General features: G+C 40.9%; 1 protein-coding gene across 1 annotated transcript in view; it reads left to right on the plus strand.

Annotated features, from left to right (window-relative positions):
• The first annotated feature begins 793 nt into the window (after nucleotides 1–793).
• The window catches only part of PELI1 (pellino E3 ubiquitin protein ligase 1), a 44152-nt gene continuing 24983 nt past the window's right edge, over nucleotides 794–19962 (plus strand). The window contains exon 1 of the mRNA XM_033056123.1: nucleotides 794–1065. The gene's annotated coding sequence lies outside the window, so the exon portion shown is untranslated. The remainder of the gene's footprint in view (nucleotides 1066–19962) is intronic.

The raw sequence follows: 19962 nt of genomic DNA on the forward strand, positions 1-19962 counted from the left end.
TTCCAACATCCTACCCTGGGCAGATACACCTTGCATTAGAACAAGTGGCTCAAGGTCTTGTCTAGCCTGGCTTTGAACACTGCCAGGGTTGGGGTATCCACAACCTCCCTGGGCAACCTGTTCCAGTGTCTCACCAGTCCCACACTGAAAAAATTCTTCCTAACATCCAACCTCTATAAATTTCCTCTTTTTCCATTTGTATCCATTACTTTTTGTCCTATCACAACAGCTTCTCTAGCTCCTCTGAAGGCTCCCCTTCAGGTACTGGAAATTTGCTATAAATGCTCCACATGATCTTATCTTCTCCGGGCTAAACAGCCCCAACCTTCTCAGCCTGTCTTCATACAACAGGCGCTCCAGTCCTCTTATCAGCTTCATGGCCCTTCTCTGGACTTGCTCCAACAAAAAGACAAGTCCATGTCTTTCTTATGTTGGGGAAACCAGAGCCGTACGCTGTATTCCTGGTGGGGTCTCACAAGAGCAGAATGAGGGGGGATGGAACCTGCTGGCCCCGGGACCCTGTGGGCTTTCAGCGCTGCGCAGCACATGAAGCGCAGGTAAGTGGGCGCACACGCCCCTGCACACAGGTACACACACCTGCACACAGGTACACACACCTACACACAGGTACACACCTGCACACAGCTGTGCGAGCACACGGACTGTGCTCAGCGTGGGGCGGGGGAACGGGACTACAACTCCCGCCATGCCCCGGGGCGGGCAGGGGGCGTGGTCCCACCCGGCCCCGCCCCGCCGGTGTGGCGCGCGCGGTGAGGCGGGGCGGGGGCGGCGCGCGGCAGTCTGTGTGAGGGCGGCGGAGCCGGCGCGTCCATCGGCTTCTCCTCTCCGGCCGCTTCCAGCCGCTCCCACCGCTGCTCCCCGACCCGTGGCTCGCAGCACCGAGTCCTGTCGGCCGGAGGTGAGCGCTCTGAGGCTTCTCCCCTTGTCGCCCAGTCGGAACTATCGCCCTCCGCGCGGCCGTGAGGAGGCTGAGGCTGCCCCTTCCCCCCGCTCCCGGCCTGCCGACGTGGGGTGCCTCTTCTGCCCGTTTCCTTCCTCCCCGGGGTGAGTATCGCGCCTGTCGCGACAGAGCCCCATCGGCTTGCCGCTGTCGAAGGGATGGGGGGCCTGCCCTCTTCCTGCCTTCCTCGGGCTCCTTCCTCCCCTTTGTACTGCGCCTCGCAGGGCTCCCTTGTTGTGGTTGTTTCTAAAATAATTCTCCATTCTTATTTTTTTTTCCCACCGGCATTTGGGAAGTTTTTTGTCTTCTTTTTTTTTTTTTTTGAGTCTTTTTTTTTAATCTCTTTTTTTTGTTTAATTTTTTTTTTTGCTTCCCACCCGCCCGGAGTTGGCCCCGCTGGATGTGCTGGGGAAGCTCTTTGTCATGGCAATACTCGGACACCGAATTCTGTTGAATTCGTGGTGGATGTTTTTCCTTTTTGTTTTTGGCGGCGGCGGTGGTATATGTGTATTTTTTGGGGGGTAAGAGCGTGTTCTCCCTCCGCCTCCCCCGCCAAGTCCATTGATCGTAGCCTGCCGTGCCGGAGCGCGGAATGGGAGCAGCACGCAGGCGGGTGACAACAAAACAAAGGGGGATTTTGTTTGGCTGTTGTTAACCTGGAAGATCTTGGTGGGAAAGCTTGCTTCTTTTTCTTTGGGGTTTTTATTTAATCCCTAGCGTTTCCAAATTCGTTGTTGTTTTACTCTGGAAAAATCCAGCTGGGCGGTGGGTAAGTTGTGTCTTTAATTTTAAGATTCATGGGGGAATTGCAGGGTTTCTCTCCCATCTCCTCAGCCCTGGCTCTTTAGTGAGCAGCCCGCCGTCCTGCGCAACTTGTGTCCTGTTTTTCTTTTCACTCTTGTTTTCACCTAGTTAAATAATGCGTTTTCAGGGGGATCTAGTAGGAGGGGGACATTTCTGCCTGCCACAACTGTAGAGAAGATATTTAAAAGGCAGGGGAGAGAAGGAGCAGTTGTGTTTTTAGCTGAATAATTTTCGTCTGATAAAGGGTATATTTTAAAGCAGTTACATTTTTATACCGGAAGCATTCCCCCCCCCCGCTTTGTTTTTGTTTTAACTGCCACCTCAAAAACTGCAGCTGCTTCACCTCTGCAAAATGCAGCTTCTGGAATACATGCGAGCAAAAAGCAGTCTGGCTGTAATGCTGGTGTTTCTGGCCTTAAAGGCCACCCCCTTTTTTTTTTCTGGAACTCCTCTGCCTTGAAAAATCACTGCTTGGCAAGAAAAATTACAAAGCCTTTCAGCCAGCTAGAAGCTGGCGCTTCTGCATCTGAAGGACGATACGGTTTTTGTTTTTTTTCTCATTTTAAACGCGTATGGGAGGCGGGGGGAGACCCGGGGAAAAAAAAAAAAAGCAGTTTCCGGTTTCTGTTCAGCAGCGTTTCGAATATTTTTTCCCACAAAGAAGCAGCCGGATGACCTGTTGATGATACATCTTGAGTTGCTTTTTGTTCCAGGCGCCTGTAGGTTAGTGGAGATGAACAGGCTGCTCAGATTTTCGTTTGCATGTGCTGTTGTGTGGTCTGTGTGGCTTTGTAGTGTTTTAGGCCTACAATTTTTGATTGAGTAATGTAGAGCCAAAGTTCAGACGTCTGCCCGGGACGCTTCCCCCTTTCCTCTTCAACACTCTCCTTTCCCCCAAGAAAAAGTGTGGTTTGTTGAAAATTGAGCGTTGGTACTTGGAAAATTAGACTCTCTTGGTGCTGTGTAAGAGAAGTGTCCTAACTCTTTGAAGTCGTGTGAATGGCCTGGCAGGAAGCTTTAGGAATGCATTTTGGTTGTATGTAGGTTGCTACTGGGTACCTTAAGCTTCAACATCTCCTATTTCAAACTAATTAAACATGTAGGAGCACCTACTGTTAGCTGAGTAAAGTCGTGTAACATGTGCCTCATGAATATTTCGGTTCTTACTAAACACTGGAATGTATTTCTCAACACAGCAGGTCACAGTGCTAGTGTTCATCTTGGAAATTAACATTTTGAGTAACTGCTAGTATTTCAGTTAAATAAGAACTTAGTATGCTACCTTTGCTACAACCATTTTGTATTTTGCTAGCAATATTGGTTTCTATTAAGAAACCAGGCGTGGAAAGCAGGATCCTTTCACTTCAGCATTTATAGCTAGTGATTGTGTTTGTAGTTACAAAATAGAGGATCATGTGCTTGGAGATAGTGGTATTTAAAACTCTTATTCATTTGTAAGGAGCTAATTGCAGGTATTTTTTGATATAAAATGTCTTTTCAAGCAAGAGCTCTGGTATACAGGAAAACAGAAAACCCAAAGCTGTTTGTAGATGCTAATCATTGGCTTGGGCTAAAAAATGGAGAATGAGGGTGTTTCATGAGAAATCAGCCACCTTTAAGTGCATACTTGTAAGCAGAATTACACAGTTGATTAGCAATTCCTGCTGAATGCCAGTAATTGGAGGTACTTGTTGCTGACTGGTCACTGTGCTCCTTGCTGGTTAGACTGTAAAAGTTTTGACTGAACATCAGGATGAAAAAGTCCAGCTCTTTTGCCTCCTAGACATTCATTCCTTAATCTCCAGATTCACAAGCAAGCTGACAAACTGTCAAAGGAAGTGACAGCAAAGACATGGGATAGGAAGTACGTCGAGCACCGCTGACTGCTGCTGAGTTTCAGTGGGGAAAAAGTGAGCATGTTTCCATCGGATCTTGTTTCTGTTTCCTTTCAATCTACCACTTTGCAGGATGCACCAGAAAGCGTCAGGCTCCTACTGTAGTTCCCCAGTTCTACTGAAATTAATACTGTATCTCCTGTCAGGCCCAGTTAACCTATCTGGGTAAAAAGATTCATGGGGAAGAAGGTAAAATAGCAATTTAGTTATGGAGAATCGTGTCAGTTGGGCAAAGTGGCTCTGTGCCTCTCAGGAGGTGGTGGGCAGCTTGTGGGATACATTTTCTCTGTCCCTGTTCTGCTGTAGGCTCTCCAGTGGGTGATTGGGGGTGGTCTGGGACAATAAAGTAGCATCGTGGCACATTTTTTGTGGCCTTAGTGTTTTGTAGTGGATGTGGCAATTAGTAGTTACAAGTGTTTCTTGTTTAAAATGTTTGAATGTGTGTATTCAAAAGACTGCCTTTCAAGTTAAAAAAGATGGAAGCTCTTTGTCCTGCTACAAATCCTCCTGAAACTTGAAAAAAAGCAAGCTCTACCTTGCTTCTGCCATCTGCTAAAAGCACTAAAATCTCTTTGACAATTACATGATTTGCAGGAAAATGAGTCTTGCACGTTATGAGTATGTTCTTTTACAAGTATCCTGTATTTGTATTGGTTTGAAAAGAAACCTTTTCTTCAGGTAGGTGGAGGTGCTTTGCATGAGTGACTGCACAGCTTCTGGGCTACCTAGGTGAGCCCTGTGCCATGGCCTTCTTTTGCTGGCCCATGTGACATGATTTGGAGCACCAAATGTTCCTAGCTGCTCAAAGTGACCTTTCTGGAATAACCCTGTAGTGATGGGTAGTTGTGAAGTAGTTGACTGGAAACTACAGGCTTTGCAGGAAAAAGCTGTTGTGCTCTGCTGGCACCCTGTGCTGGAGGTAGGTGCTCATAAATAGCAATCCTACTCCAGCAAAGTCTCCTGGCTGGCGTGTGAGGTGGCATTTGGGGATGTGGGCTCAAGTGTGAGCGAGTCAGCAGCTTGTTTGGTTGGGGTTGAATGCAGTGCCTGGGTGGGAGTGTTTGGTTAAGGATTGATGGTATCCTCTGGAGCCTGCCATGCAGGAGCACGGCTCAGTTCATGAACAGGTAATAAAAGTTAATCTACTGACCTTGGTTTTAATCCATGCTGCTGCATTTAATCACAGTGACTTGAATGCCACCCATGGTACTTATGTAAATGCTGAGTTTTGGGCTTGAATCTTATACTCGAGAGCGGAGTGGACTAAACCTTGCAGTGAGTTTCTGGCTGTGGTTTCAGGATTGGGTGTATCCTATAATTTTACTCTTCTAATTAAAGCTATATTGCAGTTCTTAGATTAGGAGCGGTCAGAACCTCTTACTCTGGTCCAGTAATTATATTCCTGTCAGGAAAAGGATTTGTGCAATTCACACTCACTTTCCTTGTTCACCTGTATATGTTGTAGAAGACTTGGGATATGTGTCAATGTTGGCTCAAAACACTCTTGGTCTGCCTTGATGTTGGCTAGACAGCTATGCCAACCAGACGTTTTTCTGTGCCAACCCTGCTTGTAGAAGTTAATCACATAAATGTGTTTTTAGAAGGGAGAAAAGCATTCCTTGTGAGAAGTTTTTTTTAGTAGTACAGCGATATTTGGGGCAGGGAGATGCTGGTCTGGCTACATTAGGGTGTGTGTATGTATGTGTGAACGACAAGGAGGGTATTGAAAGGTTATATTTAAAAAGACCCAAACCAGAAAAGATCTCTGGAATATTTTTTTTTGTTATTCTTAAGGGTAGTTGATAATATGAATAGCTACTAGATAATGATATTTTGTGGATTGATTAAGGTTTTGAGTGAATGGGGTATATAAATGTGTAGGTACTTGCAGGTTATGGGTTTGGAGTAAGTTAGTCAAGTATGATTCTCTGGGAGATAGTTTGTTGGAGCTAGGACTTGAAGATACAAAACAACAAACAAACAAATCCAAGGAAAAAACCCCAAAGCAACCAAAAGCCAGAAAAATAATAAAACACAAATCCCTGCCTAGCCAGAATTTTCTTTTAAGTAGACCACCATCGATGGTTTTTTCCCCTTCCATTGCCAGTCGATTCATCTGTCTGGATGTACTTAGCTGCTTGTATTTCAAGTTTGTAGTGATGCTGTAATTATATAACCTTTTGGGTTTCGTTATAAATGTTTAAAAATACTCTTTTCTGAGCTGGGGTACCTATTTTCCTTACTTTATGGAGAGGGTAGGGAACACAGATTGAATCTGAGGGCACTGGTTTAGTTTTTGTTGTGAAGGCTGTTAAAATTTGACATTGGTGGAGCTCAAGGCCTGCCAAGAATTTGTGAAGGCATACTGAGAAGAAACTTAGTGATGTGATTTGTACATCCCACACCGTCCTGCTTGTCTCTTCAGTGTTTCTGCTCAATTATCTGAACCATGTAGTGAGCAACTGGAAAGTTGCAGCTGTTGGGTTAGTTAGTCCCCGCCAGCTTATCCCTATGGATGGTAACCCCTTGATCTGGGCTAAAAACACTAATGGCTTCATTGTTCTTTGGGTCAGGGCAGTCAAACTGGCATCTCTGGGCTAGATCCAGCTTGAAATGTTTCACCCAGTTGATCATCTTTGCCCAGGAATTGATCAGTGACGTATGGAACAGCTTGGAGGGCACCTGGATAGAACTGTGGGCTTTAGGAAAGGGAGCAGCCTGCACATAGGGCCCTCTTAAACATCTCATCCTTTGGAACCTGTAAGACAAGGTTTAAATAGTCACAAAGTTAGGCTGGGGGTTCCATATATTTGTAGTTCCTTTCCTGGTGTCAAGATCATGCCTTTCCAACAGTTGCAGGTCTGCCCCAAAGTGCCACTTCCTCTGATCCCAGATCCTTCTGCTTTCAGTAGTCTAGCAATATTAAACTGTAAGGACTTGATTTTTAAAATCATACAAGCCTGAGTACTGCATCTGTATTTTCTTTGTCCTAAGTCAAATTGTTTGTTAAATGATAAAAGGGGTCCCTGAAGAATTTCCGCTAAGAAATCTCAAGGCTCTTCTTCTCTTTAAGTGTTAATAGATGTTCTGAGATTTTTGTCCCGTGCCATCTTGATATCCTTTCCACTTGTGTGAAGCAGTTGTAGTTCCATACAATGTTTTTACAAGAATAATTACTGTTTTAATCTTGATGTAACACAAGTTTAAACAGGGAAAATAAGCAATGATCCTTATGTCAGATCATGGAGCTGAATTGTTTATTTGGTATGAGGTTTAGGTAAAAATGCACAATTCATATATGGAGGCTTACTATAAGTAATTTACTTTTAAAGAATTTGTTGCTCATCTTGCTTTATTAAAGCACCTCTTGGGACGAACTGCTATATTCTAAAAATGTCAATTCTGTCGTTTCCCACTAATATTTTTTCTTTGTTTGGCTTGGTTTAATTTTTTTCCTTAACCACTTCAAATACTCTGAGGAGTGCTCAGTGTAGAAGTAAATGCAGGTAGATATTTGAGTTACTGTGTTTACGTTGCTGCTGTCCTTTAAGGTTATCAAAAGATGACTTTGAACTTTTGTGCTGCAGTGCAAGAGAGTAAAGTGGCTTCAACTCTTACTAATATTGTAGGTAGGTTATGTCCTATCATCTTGGGTTTGAATCTGACTCCTTTTTGCTGGGCAACTGCCATCTTTTGAATTGGGAGAGTTCCTCCTGTGTAGGAAACCAGAGTAGTTGACTTAATATTTGAGAAGTTTGAGTTGTTGACTGTTGAGTCAATACTGCTATTTCATCTTCATGATCAAGCATTCATGGTAATTAGATTTCAGATTTAGGATGCTGCTTCTGAAGTCCACAAAAACCTGTATCATTCCTGCAAATGGCATGAGCACATTGTCTGTGCAGTTGAATAGTTACAAGGGGAGAAGATAATAGTCCAGCTGTAAAACAAGTAATTGTGGTAACACCTCATTTCAGCACTCACTAGTTGTGAGGGTATTTATTTAATATACTCTCAATAAAGAACTGGGAGAGAACCAGCTCAAATGGCCTGAAACTTAGAGACAGTCAGTTAAAAACTGCTTTTTAATGGGGCAAGGGTGTAACAGTTCTGCAGTAGATATGCAGAGTACCAGAACACCCAAGAGCAGACACGTAATGTTTCATTTGTTCTTTTTCTCATGTGATAATGGTGAGGCAAATTTGTGATGGTAGTGCTGACACTTCAGATAAACACTGCTTCCTGCTCCAATCTGCTGTTCTTGTAACTCTTAAAGTTAAAAAATTATGTTTCAATATACATACATATATAGATAGATAGATATACATATCATATATATTTATAACTGCACTTTGTACCTTGGGATTAGCAGACCAAGCCTTAGACAAATTACATTGTAATGCATATTAGTCTGGAGACAGGTGATCACCTCTTTGTGCTTAGATGATTCCATGGCCAAGTCATGGATCTTTGGTTTTTTTTATTTTATTTTTTTTTAATGATAAGGTAATTGCTGTGCTGCTGGTAACCCATATCAATTGTTTTAGTATTTATTGGATGCTGTGTTTGGTGGATGTGAAATATCATTCCAGTTGAACTTTCCCTTTTCGGGCAGTGTGAACTGTTGCCTGTTGGGTGAGGTTTCTGTAAACTGCTCAAGGTTGTTCCTGAGGGCTAGAGTGTTCCATAGCGAGGGTTTTTTCTCTTGCCATTTCTAAAAGAAGTGGTGTGTTACTGTATTAAGGCTGTCAACCACCTGCTCAAGTTGAGGAACTGAACTCGATCATGCAGACAAATTAGTGCACAAATAGCTTTTATCCTTTTTTTTTCTTGCACGTGTGCATATTTATGCAGTCAGTGCCGTGGCCAGTATTTTAGCATTGTCAGATGGTTTTTGAGCAGCAGATTGAACATAGAGTAGGTTCTTGTACCTCACTGCTGGCTGAGAAAGGTTAGGGTGCTCTAGTAAAAAGTGTGGGCTCATAAAGTTTTTGTGACTTAGATACAGCAACTACTTTTGAATTCCTATGCCGCTATATATATAGACTATTTAGTTTTTTTCTCACTGAAATAAGCATTCATATATGACTCTTCTGAGATATGCATAGACAGCAAGAGGAACCTCTGCCTCAAGAAGAAAGTGTCACAAGAATTTTTGTCTTTCCTTTACTCCCTCAGCTTTGGGGGAGGGACTCATTCAAGTTGCCGATGTATAAACAGGAGTAGAGAGAGGAGCCTGACCCAAAAGGTGAGGGAAAAGTTAATTTTTACTTTAAAACCATGAGTGACCAGTCATAGGGTGAAGTGAACATTGTCACATTAATAATCATGTGTCTAGTGTCTTTCAGTCTCTTGAGTCCACAATAGCAAGTATTGTAGACATTCTGCTATTATTTTACAGCTATTAATGAGGAGGAGTAACAGATTTATCTGGCTGCTTTATATATATTAAAACCTCAATCACCAAGAAATAACAGCTTTAAAGATAGTGCTTGGCTGACACGTAGAGTGAGATGGCTTGAGAAGTTTCTTGCCTCACTTTGGGCTTGTGTTAAGTGTAGCATTGCTTATTTCCTCTTCTCTTGCTGTTCCAGTTTCCCAAGGCAGGGCTGCAGCTGAGACTTAACAAAGCTGGAATTGTGCTCCACTCTCCTGTTCAACTAGGAAAGAGCGCAGGATATAGGGGATGGCAGGGAGAGGAACCTGTGTGCTGAGATGGTGCATGATGTCTCCAAAGCCCTAAATAGATGCTAGGCTTGTGTCTTGTTTTTTGTCCTTATTTAAGAAAGGTAAGGAACTCACAGGTGTGTTGATGCTTAATTTGTCAATGTTTGGAGGCTGCTACAGAAATGCAAATAAGTATTCAGTTACTAATCAAACCTTGCTTTGCTTTGAGGCATGCCAACTAATGAAGTACCAACAAATGTGAAGGTGGGTGAAAAAAATCCACAGTGGAGCGTGAGTTCCCTGAGCTCAGGCTTCCCATTTTTCTTCTGCTTTCAATGTCAGATATTTAGAAGTGTCAGCATGACTGAGGACCAGGTAGAGAGCTTACGTGAGGCACAAACCTGATGCTGAGCAGGAAAGCACAGTGTTTTGGAATGTGGGAAGGTCTAACATCTGTTTGCAGCCTTTTGTCACAAGTGGAAGGGATTATAGAATGACAAATAGTGATTCTTTGCCAATGGGCCTGGGTTCCATTCAGCATTGCACAAAGCATGCCAATTAGATTTAATACAAATGTTCCCCCAGAAAGATCACCTTGATTTAATTTTTTTTCAGATGCATAAAGTAGAAATGAACTGAGGCTTTCTGTTTGTTCTTTAAAGACTTAAGTACTATATTTCTAGCTCTTGGCAGACGTTGTCCACAAGTACTTCATGTTCCATTGGGCTTATGCCAAATTTATTGTACCGTGTGTACTGAAAGCATCAAAACCAGACTTACTTTAATTTTAGATTTTACAGTTACTGTTATTGATTTTTCTTAGAGCTGTTCCATCCAATCTGCTAGCGTCTTAATTTTTTTCCCTGCAGGAGTTTGGGGAAGAACCATGACAGTCTTTATTTGTGTGGCTAGGGACTGTTCATGTCAGTGAGAACTGTAGATCAGACATCTCTGCAGTGGCCAGACTCTCCATTTGTAGAAACTAAATCAGCATACTGCATTATTTGTGAGCTCTTTTCTTCAGTACTGCCTGATATGTTGTGTCTGAGGACAGTGTTAAAAGGAGAGTCTGTCATCTGTCTTTCAAGAAACTTGATTTTTATAAAATCCTGAGACAGGAAGCTGAACATACCAAAAATTGTGAACTTTGATTTTTCAGCACTTCCATGCTGTATGAATAGAAAGAAGCCTGACAGAAAGACCTTGGACTCTGAAGAGACAAAAAAGGGAAGAGGTAGGGGAAAGAAGCAGAGCATGAGTAGGAATTATGGTAGGCAGACAAAGAGAGGAAGGAAAGAACTGAGGGAAAGAATAGGATATAGTGCAAAACTGCCAACCAGTATGGGCTGGAGTGTTTTTAATGCTGCAATCCTCAGGTCTGCAAGATCCCTGCCTGACAACTGTGTCTGCTGGCCTCAGATTTTGGCTGTTCATCTTTTATTTTCAACCCTCAAGACTAAGTAGCTGTGCATAAGCATGGCTTCTGGCCAGGTGGCTCATAGCACTCAGAATGGGACAGGTTTCCCCTCCATTGTGTTGATGTGGAGCACCATGCACTCAGTAAAGCCTGGGTTTTCCCTTTCACTCCTTCTGCTGAGGCTACTTTTAAATGGCAGTCTGTTCTGGTTTCTGCTTTGCAATTTGAGCAACTCTAGCAGGGGATAAAGTTGCTCATTGTGTCAGAGACCTATATTTAAGTGGGGGAATCGCTCTTGATGGAGAGACTTAAAATTGCCATGAATTCTACATTCCCTATAAATGATAATCATTGTAGTTAAAGTATATGGGAATTCAAAGTTAATCTGTATTGTAAGCTTAACTGTGGTAATTGGTGGTTTTTCTTAGGCCTCACTCTTATGCTGAAGTACTGAGTGTAGTTTTAAGTCAGATGTCTAGTTCTCAGCCATAGTTTATATTTCAGATTTTATTCCATCTCAGAGATGCTGATTAGTCTTTGGGAATGTTATTTAAGATTTGATTATCTTCAGATATCTCACAGTCTTCAGAGACTGTCTTCTCATTCTGCTCCATGTACTGGAGTCTCTGTTGGGGCCTGTTAAGTTTTTTTTGCAGGTTATCTTTGCCAGGTAGTGCCAGAAAATGCTTTCCCAGCATGCAACCAAGTGACCAGTTCAGAAGAAATGTTGGTGGAAGAGTTGTCCAACTGGACCATAACCTGTGCTAATGTTGGTGTATCCCAGGTTTTATTGTAGGAATGGATTATGGAGTTACCTCACATTAATGTGAGCAGACATAATACTGCCCTGTGAAGAAATGTGCAGGAAATTACTAAGCCTTCATGAAGATAGAACAAATGTGGTTTTGTAACTGAGACAGAATTTTAATTTTTTCATTTATTACTGTTACTGTGCTTGTTTTCAAGCTTAATTTTACAATATCCTTCATATAAGCTTAGTTTTAACTCCATATGCATGCTAATAAGATTGTTGTTGTACTAAAGCAGTCTTTTACTGATGATTGTAGCTTCTGTTATCTAAAAGAACAAAATAAGTTGAATAGAAAAGTGAGTAGACAGAAAACAAAATTAGCTCTAGTTAAAAATGGGAGTAAAGTTTCCTTGTTTTTCAAGATTTAACACAGCTTTTAAATACTGCTCAGGAATAATTCTTATTTTCTGTTATCTCACTACTAATTAAAAAATAATTTTACTATTTTTCTGGAAGTGAACAGAGTCATGTAGAAGGTGGTCCCAACTTTTTGTTCCTGTCTGCTCAGGTGCACTCAGCACTGAGTAAATCCAGTTGGGAAACAGTTTGGAGCATGGGTCTGTGGAAGTCATGGCTGTGCAGAACCTTGTGCCATGTAGCTGCCAGGCCACAGGCAAACCTACTGCTTTTGCAGGCAGCAGTGCTTTATGCCACTTTAAAATTGTTTAATTGCAGAATGTGTTCCTGCTATACATTAACAACTAAGTCCAGGCATTCCTGCAGTCATGCAAATAGGTGATAAATAATAGCTGTGTGATGCCGGGCTTCTGTCTTGGATGCAAAGCTCATGCCTCTGTGTTAATGGCCAGGTTTGTCAATGAAGAGAAGAGCTGGGAAGGGATCTCTGGAGTTCATCTAGCCCAACTCCCCTTACTCTAAGTAGTTTGAAGTTAAAGCCAGCCCTTTCATCCCTTTATTTTGCATGGTTTTGAGTAACACACATCCAGGGAGTCTGCTGACAGTGCTTGTGTAATGCTTACCTGCAACTGGCAGTCTTCTGTAAACGTGAAACTATGATTTATCCAGTATAATTCCAGAACATATTCTTAAATTTAGGTAAATCCTGAGCGCACCAACTGGCAACTGAATTCTCTCAATGTTGAAGAACTGAGCATTTGAGTTGCCTTGCACTAGGAGTACTGACTGAGGGTATATGCTGTGTTCAGAGACGTGTATCCCAGGAGACGCTGAGCTAACCTCTACAAAACCATTCTTCACAGTGGCTGTGAGTGACAGGTAGATCTCCTACCTGTGTCTCTGCCAGCTGGCAGTTATCAATTGCTGATGTGGACGGGGCTTAACCATATGGTCTCACTCTGGCTTTCTCTCGCAGTGTTGAAAATCGTGTTCCTGTCTGCACTAGGAGCTAACTGATCTCAGCTCATTGTTGACAGCCACCATCATCAGCAGGTCCCTTTCCCTCTGCACGTGAGGCTTTTGATTATGTATCGTAAATCCAAGTGGAAGTGCGGTTACAGTCTCGAGGGGCTTGGACACAGTGAGTTTGCATCTGTACAGTTTTTCTACAAGAGCAAACTTCTTTACTTGTGTATGAACTTCTTTTCAAATTTTTCATCTAGAGAATTCGGTAGCTACTTCTGGAGTTCCTTTCAAATAGAGCTTTTATTTACCTTGGGAAGATTTTGATTGAGATAAACTGCTAAAAGTACACATGTAGTTACAGCAAGACAATAGTTTGCATTGTTCTATCTGTAAAGGTATTTGTTCTCTAATCACTATTTTTTTTAAATAAGTGGAAGAGAATACTTTAACTAGTTCATTGGGTGGTATCTCTCTACAGCAACTACAGCTTTTATAAAATGTAGATTATTATATTAGTGACATGCCTTCTAAACTGTGCCAAATTTACTTTCTCATGCCCTAATGTTGTGTTTCTACCTAAGGTAGTTTCCAGAGCCTCTGATACAATATTTACAGCCTGATGAGAGTGCTACCTTCTCCATCTCATCTCCCTGGACTGTGCACACACAGCTCCCCCTCCCCAGATCTGAGCTATGCAGTCCTCGGCCTGTCTTGACTGCAGACCTGCTGACCAGAGTTTTTCCATTAACTGAGTTTTCTCACTAACTCAAGAGAAACAAATTAATTGTGGGAGTTTCCTGAGAGGTTCAGGGAGCTGTGCCTTAAGTTTTGCTATTAGACTGACTATATATCCTTCTGATGTGGTAGGCTTAAAATTCTTGCATTGCATTCTGCAGCTTTGCCTGTGAATGTATCTGTGGCTTGTTCTTTTTCTCCTTAACCCTATGGTTTGAGGACAACAACTGCTACCTCCTCTCAGTATTGCTTGAACCAAAGTATTAATGTGGTGTTGTGAGAACATCAACTTTACCTTGCTTAGACCAGTTTTCAAGTGGAGTTAATGTTAGTGAAATTGAAAGTACAACCTCAAGTACAAAGGGTGTGATTAATAGTGAGAGGACTTCTGGCATAACTTTGAAAATGTTTATAGTTTTATTTTACATCTCAGGGGATTGGAGCAAATAGGCATGAGATGCTAATCATAATAATGTTTTTCATGATCAAAGCTATCAGTGCTTCAATGGCTGCTATTTCTGTTTCAACTGCCAAAGTCCTGAAACTAGTTATGAGTAGTCAGTATTGGTGGTTAACAGCCTGAAACATTTAAGGTATCAGAAACACAACTTCATTATTCAGCATGAGTTTGCTGGCTTGAACTCACGCTGTATGTTTATTTTAGTTTCTGATCAGCCCTGTATTTCACTGTGCCTCTTGATTTTCTGTCAAGTTTCTATCATGAGTGAATTCTTAGTCCAAAATTCCTTAGCTCTGCAAGTGTGTTTCAAGGAGGAGCTCAAGAGGTAGTGCAGTATGGATGGTCTAGACCTTTAAAAGTAATGTGTTTCAGCTTTCTCTTATAAACTTGAGAGTCTCGTTGGAAAATGCATTAGGAGAAAGTTTCTATGTAATGAAACATGGTGGTCAGAGAGGACTTGCTGTGGTCAAGTGCTTGGTACATAGGCCAAAAACACTTGGAAAAACTCTAGGAAGAGCTGTGAAACAGTGTTGAAGCTGGTGGCTTGAGAAACTGGAGGGTACCTGGCAGTTTAAGTGCTTCATTTCTTCAGAGAAACAGTACACAACTTAAATACTCTACCTGACAGTGAACATTGTCTCTGACAGCAGTGTAATTATTTTGAAGGTCTGGGACTTATCCAGAATCAGAGTGGTGAATTAAATTACATGTCCAGCCAAGATTTACTCTAGTACAGTCTTGCATAGGTAGGCTGATAGTGATCTTGCTTATGCTGTTGAATTCAGTTGCCTTCAGTGCAGCAGAATCCTTACTTACCTGCGTAATTGGGCTCAAGTATCAAGTTTAAAGTGACTTGGTAGATGGTGAAAAACAGAATATGGGCTTCAATTTCTTAATTTCTTTGCCTTACTTAGCATGCTTTTTTTTTTTTTTAACAGTATGCTTGGAAACAAAGTCAGTCCTGCTGCTTAGTACAATTGATCATCTGCTACTCAGATGAGCTACAAATCTCAGTTTTATTTTTGTGAAACATTGGGATGGTTTAATATAGTAGTAAGAGAGAGAGAACCAAGTCTGCTGCATTATAACTGTGCCAGGAAATGATCCTTCCTCACTGACCAGTACCTTAGCTGTTCCAGCCATGGCATGATGTAGTTTTATTTTTTTAACAATGGCTTTATTTAGATTATCCTTTTAACTAATGGTTTTGACACGCTTCAAAAAAACACTTAAGGAAGAGTATCTTGTTGCAGAATTCCAATCCGGGCTAAACTTACAGGCTGCAAGTATTTTTACTTTTTAAAATTTAATTAGAGTGTTTTCACTTGTGACACAAAAATCCATCTTTGGAGCATTTGGAGTTTGCAGGCAGTTACCTGAAAAGCTGAAGTTCTGTCAAAGGGTTCAGTCTCCTGTATGCTGAAGCTGGTTTAGATTACTCTGTGCATTTGTGGTCAAAAAGAGATTTCATGTTGCTTTCAATTAGCAAGATGGCTTTTCTTACGATCTTTGATTTCAGTTGGCTACCACTTCACTGGGAGTTTTGACTGTAATATTTCAATGCCCCTTTGTATTAGGCTTTCTGTTATCTTTGCTTAACTTTTGTATTCTGGACCTTGTTTTTTTGCCAATAAAGATAAATCTTGCTGCTTCAGTGTATACAATTATAGTGGTATTGTTTAGGGGATGAGAACTACTGCCTCTCTTTTTCTTATACAATTTTTATGATTTAGGTAACGTCTATATTAAAAGTTAAGGAATAATGCTGTGTCTTTGGGAAACAAAGACATTTATTTAAATGTATTAGTAAAATAATTAGTAAGTAATGTGTGAGGATTTTCATTATTGCTGAATGAGAGAGGAAGACTGGAAGTGACAGGACTAGCTATGAAAAGAAATCCAGTAATTCCTAAACTCACATCCCTTCATGTTAGGCTCAGTCCTGTTTTTAAAAAGAAGGACCTAGAACAAGTAAAACAAAAAAAGTCCTGCAGCTGGACTTTGGCAAATCCCAGTATAGCAAATGTGAGGATGCTTAGTTGTGGATTTTAATACCAGAAACAGTAAAATACAGGTCTCTGTGACAAAACTGGGAATGTGCAGTTGTTCCTAAAAGGGGTGCTTTGATCCACAGGCACCCAGCTCTGACTCATGATTCTTGTTGGGCAAGTTTCAGGGCTGAAACTTTGTGTCAACAGCTACAAGTCTACAACATTTACATCAGTCTTTTGAGCAGATATACAAAATGTATCTTATTTCTGATACGAAAGAGCTACTGTAACTGTTAGATTTTAGGTATAATGAAAGTTTAATAGCTGTATGTCGAAAGTTATAGGTTCTTTCCAACCATGATATTAAACTATACTTTCAAAATGAAGAGCTTAGGCCACAAATTGGTTTTAAAGTGAAGACTTTTGTAGAGAATAGTTTTTTTTGCTTACCTGTTTTTATTGTTGTTTGACTTCTAAATATTATTCCCTAATTTAAATGAAATGTCTCCTTTCTAACACGGAAAAAAGCCTCAGCTTGGAAGTGATTGGTGAAAGAAAAATGCTTCACCTCAGAAACTAATAAAATTATTGGTGCTGATATACTCCTCATGTTGGTTTTGCAACATTTTGTAGTGTTGATAACATTTCAGAGTGGCTGACCTTGCATCTATTTGTCCTAGCAGTCATCTTTGCACACAAGGAATGCCTATTATAAAATTGAGGAGGACAAGCTTCTGACAGTGCTCTATTTATTTGTATGGTTCAAGGTTTATTTTGGGGAGATGTAATCCACACACTTCCATCACTGAAACGCTAAAAGTACAGAATGACATCACTGTTTTTAAAAGTTTAGGTATAATAGTGGCTGTTAATCCAAATAAAGTGTTTCCTTTATGTTTAGAGAATATCTGTTCTACAGTTGGAGTGAGACTGAGCATGCTTGAAAATTGGTTCTGCCACTAAGCTGTGTTGAGGCAACACACAGTGAGTGCAAAAGGCAGCTCTAATGGTCAGCCTGACAAACATAGTTTTCATCAAAATTCACCTGACACTTGATAAAGTCATGCTGGGTGTCTAGTGTCAAATTGGCTCCAATGATTTTACCATATTTGAAGTTCTTTAGGGTTTTTTTAGTATGTCTTGAATAGTTAATTACACAGATGGTATTCCTTAAATGTTTGAGGGGTTTTGTGATTATTTTGTTTGACTTTGAATTTGCATTGGTCCAGAGGCATGAATGTATCGGACATCTCTGCCCAATCTGGGTAGTGACTCCTTGTGTCAAGGTTGCCCATGACAGTTCATTAGCTCAGAGCCTTCTGCTCCACGAAGGGATGGCAGAAGGCATCACTAAGCTCTCAAGAGTAACTGATGACAAGCGCCAAATTGAATGTGAGCAGGATTTCTACAAACCGCTCCGAATAGGTGTGAACGAGGCGCCGCTGAGCATTTGGAATGATGTTCACAAACAATATCAGTCCAGAGAGGGCCTATCTACGCTGAAAAGCTTGAAGATCATTTCTGAAGAGCCAGGTTTCTTGGAATTAATGGCTGACTGAAAAGGACAAGTGAAACGGCTCCTCCAGACTAGATTGTTAACTTTTCTGAACTAGAAAAATAGGGCCTAAAGTTTCCCTTGAAGATAACCATACAGGCTGTGTTTTGGTGTCTGGAGGGCACACCACGGGTTAAAGTGGAGGCTTCTCTTAATCTTTTTCCTGAGGTTCAGAAAGGAAGAAATCTGTACTATATTAACTAGTCCATGTGGTTAATAAATAAGTGATGCTGTAAATCAGCTGAAATTTATTTCCGAACTCTATAAAGTACTACTGTGTTCTGAATCATCTGGTACTGTTCAAAAATCACTTGGTTGTGGTGCTGTCAAAACTGCCACTTTTTATGGCTGTATGCTCTTTTCAGTGTTTGTCCAACAGTGTTTCCTATTTCCTGAATGGAAAAATTTTTCTTTGAGAGAAAACAGATAATTCTTTGCACAAGGCCTGCCTCTCAAGGCATTCAGGTACAAAGTGCAAAGCAGAGGTCATTACTAGGAGTGAGTTTGAAGATATTTCTGCATGTCAGAAAGATGCCTGAATGAGGAAAATGTAGATTTTATTTCATGCTTATGTTAGTTCAAATCTAGCTTCATCTTCAACTGTTAAACGGTTTTTTTTTTTTGCTTTGGAGGCCTTTCCAGGTAGCTTTGAAATATGAGCCAGTAAGTACAGAGAGCCAGAGCCCTGGCCAAGATAGAGCTTTAAGCCTGGGTTTTTGTTTAGTGTTTTGGTTGGGGTTTTTTTTGTTTTGGTTTTTTTTTTTTTTGTTCTTTGTTTGTTTTCCAGAAAAAAATTGAGCTGTTTTGCTTGAATATTTTATGTTAAGTTAATAAACTAGCATTAGTTAATGAGCAATAAACTGAACTTGTGTTCTCAAACCTCAGTTTTAAGAGTTTTAGTTTAGGCCAAATTTTGAAGGTTTATATTCATAGACAATTCTGCTGTGGAAATCTTGTGGATCAAGGTTGAACGTTTTTTGTCATCAGGAACATTTTCTTTGCTGGTAGAATTACAAAGAGTCAAAGTGCTGCCTTGCTAATGTAATTTCATTAGAGTTTGTAGTGTGATGTAGCATCATTGAAAATGCTGGGCAGTCCACGAAACTACAGCTGAACTTTTTAATACTGCCTCACAATGGGTGCATCACTTTGGCAGTTGCTGGAAAAGTGTTCTGTCACAGTGCCTGTCACTATTCCTTTACTCAACCAATGTAAAATTACTTTTGTCTTCATCTGCTAAATTTTGTCTGACATATGCTGAGTAGACAAGAAGCAATACAGATTTCAAATGCCTGGCTCTTTTGAAAATGAACAGGCCACTCTCTCAGTACCAAAATGCCTTTGCTTATCTTTTATGACACACACTCTTGGGAATATTTCCCAATATTGCCAATAGTCTTCTGGTTGTAACTGAAGGCTGTACTAAAAGTTGCCATATTGAGCTAGATAGCTTCCATTATTTGAAGGTAACATTTATCTTTGGACATAGAAAATTGAAAACTTGAACTAGTGATAACCTTGAAAACCTGCGACTGTAAGTCAAGTGTGAAACAATGATTTTATTAGCTGTTAATTAAAACCTGACTGTGGTCATACCAACGTCCCTTGGGTCCCTGTAGAAATAGTACAGCTCCCTCGCCATGATTGAGGTATTCTGTCCTGGGCTTTTTTGGCTGGGAATATATTTGGCAGAATAATACCAACTATTGCATGTGACTAGAAACAAGAGTAGCTACCAGTTCTCCATTGTACCTCTAAAGAAATAACTATTTCTGTCTCAGCCAAGGAGTAGAATTTAGGGATGGCATCTCTAGGACTGAACTGCTACTATTTGGGAATGACCTTTTTTTGTTAAGTGTTAGTGACTGCATAATGTGCAACTGCCTGTTTATTTTTATAAGCAGTAAACCTCTTACCCAAATTGGATTAGAAGTGTAGGAAGTATTGTGCCTGTATATGCTAAATCATGCATTGCCTATGAGATTAGAAAGGAAAGACGAAGATCTGATCAACTGGCATGAGACTTTTTTTCTCTGAGCAGTAACAAGCTGTGAACAGGCAGGTGGTCCAATTGGAGAAGGTGTTGGAACTGTCCTGTTTGAATTGCTGGCTGTAGGAGGTGATGCACATCAGAACTAAAGTGTGCAAAAATTTATGTATAAATGCAAGTTGTATTGGCATAAAAGTTGGTTCACCTTAGTTTTAAAGGACAGCTTTTAAAGAATCTGGACATATTTCAGTGTTTCTATTAGAAACCTATTGCATGTGACAAGTAATCAATTCTTGTTCTCTTGCAATATTTGTACTGTACCCGAGCTCATAAAACAGTTTTTAAAGTATTCC

This window comes from Catharus ustulatus, chromosome 3 (genome assembly GCF_009819885.2).
Source record: "Catharus ustulatus isolate bCatUst1 chromosome 3, bCatUst1.pri.v2, whole genome shotgun sequence".
Classification (NCBI taxonomy): Eukaryota; Metazoa; Chordata; class Aves; order Passeriformes; family Turdidae; genus Catharus; species Catharus ustulatus.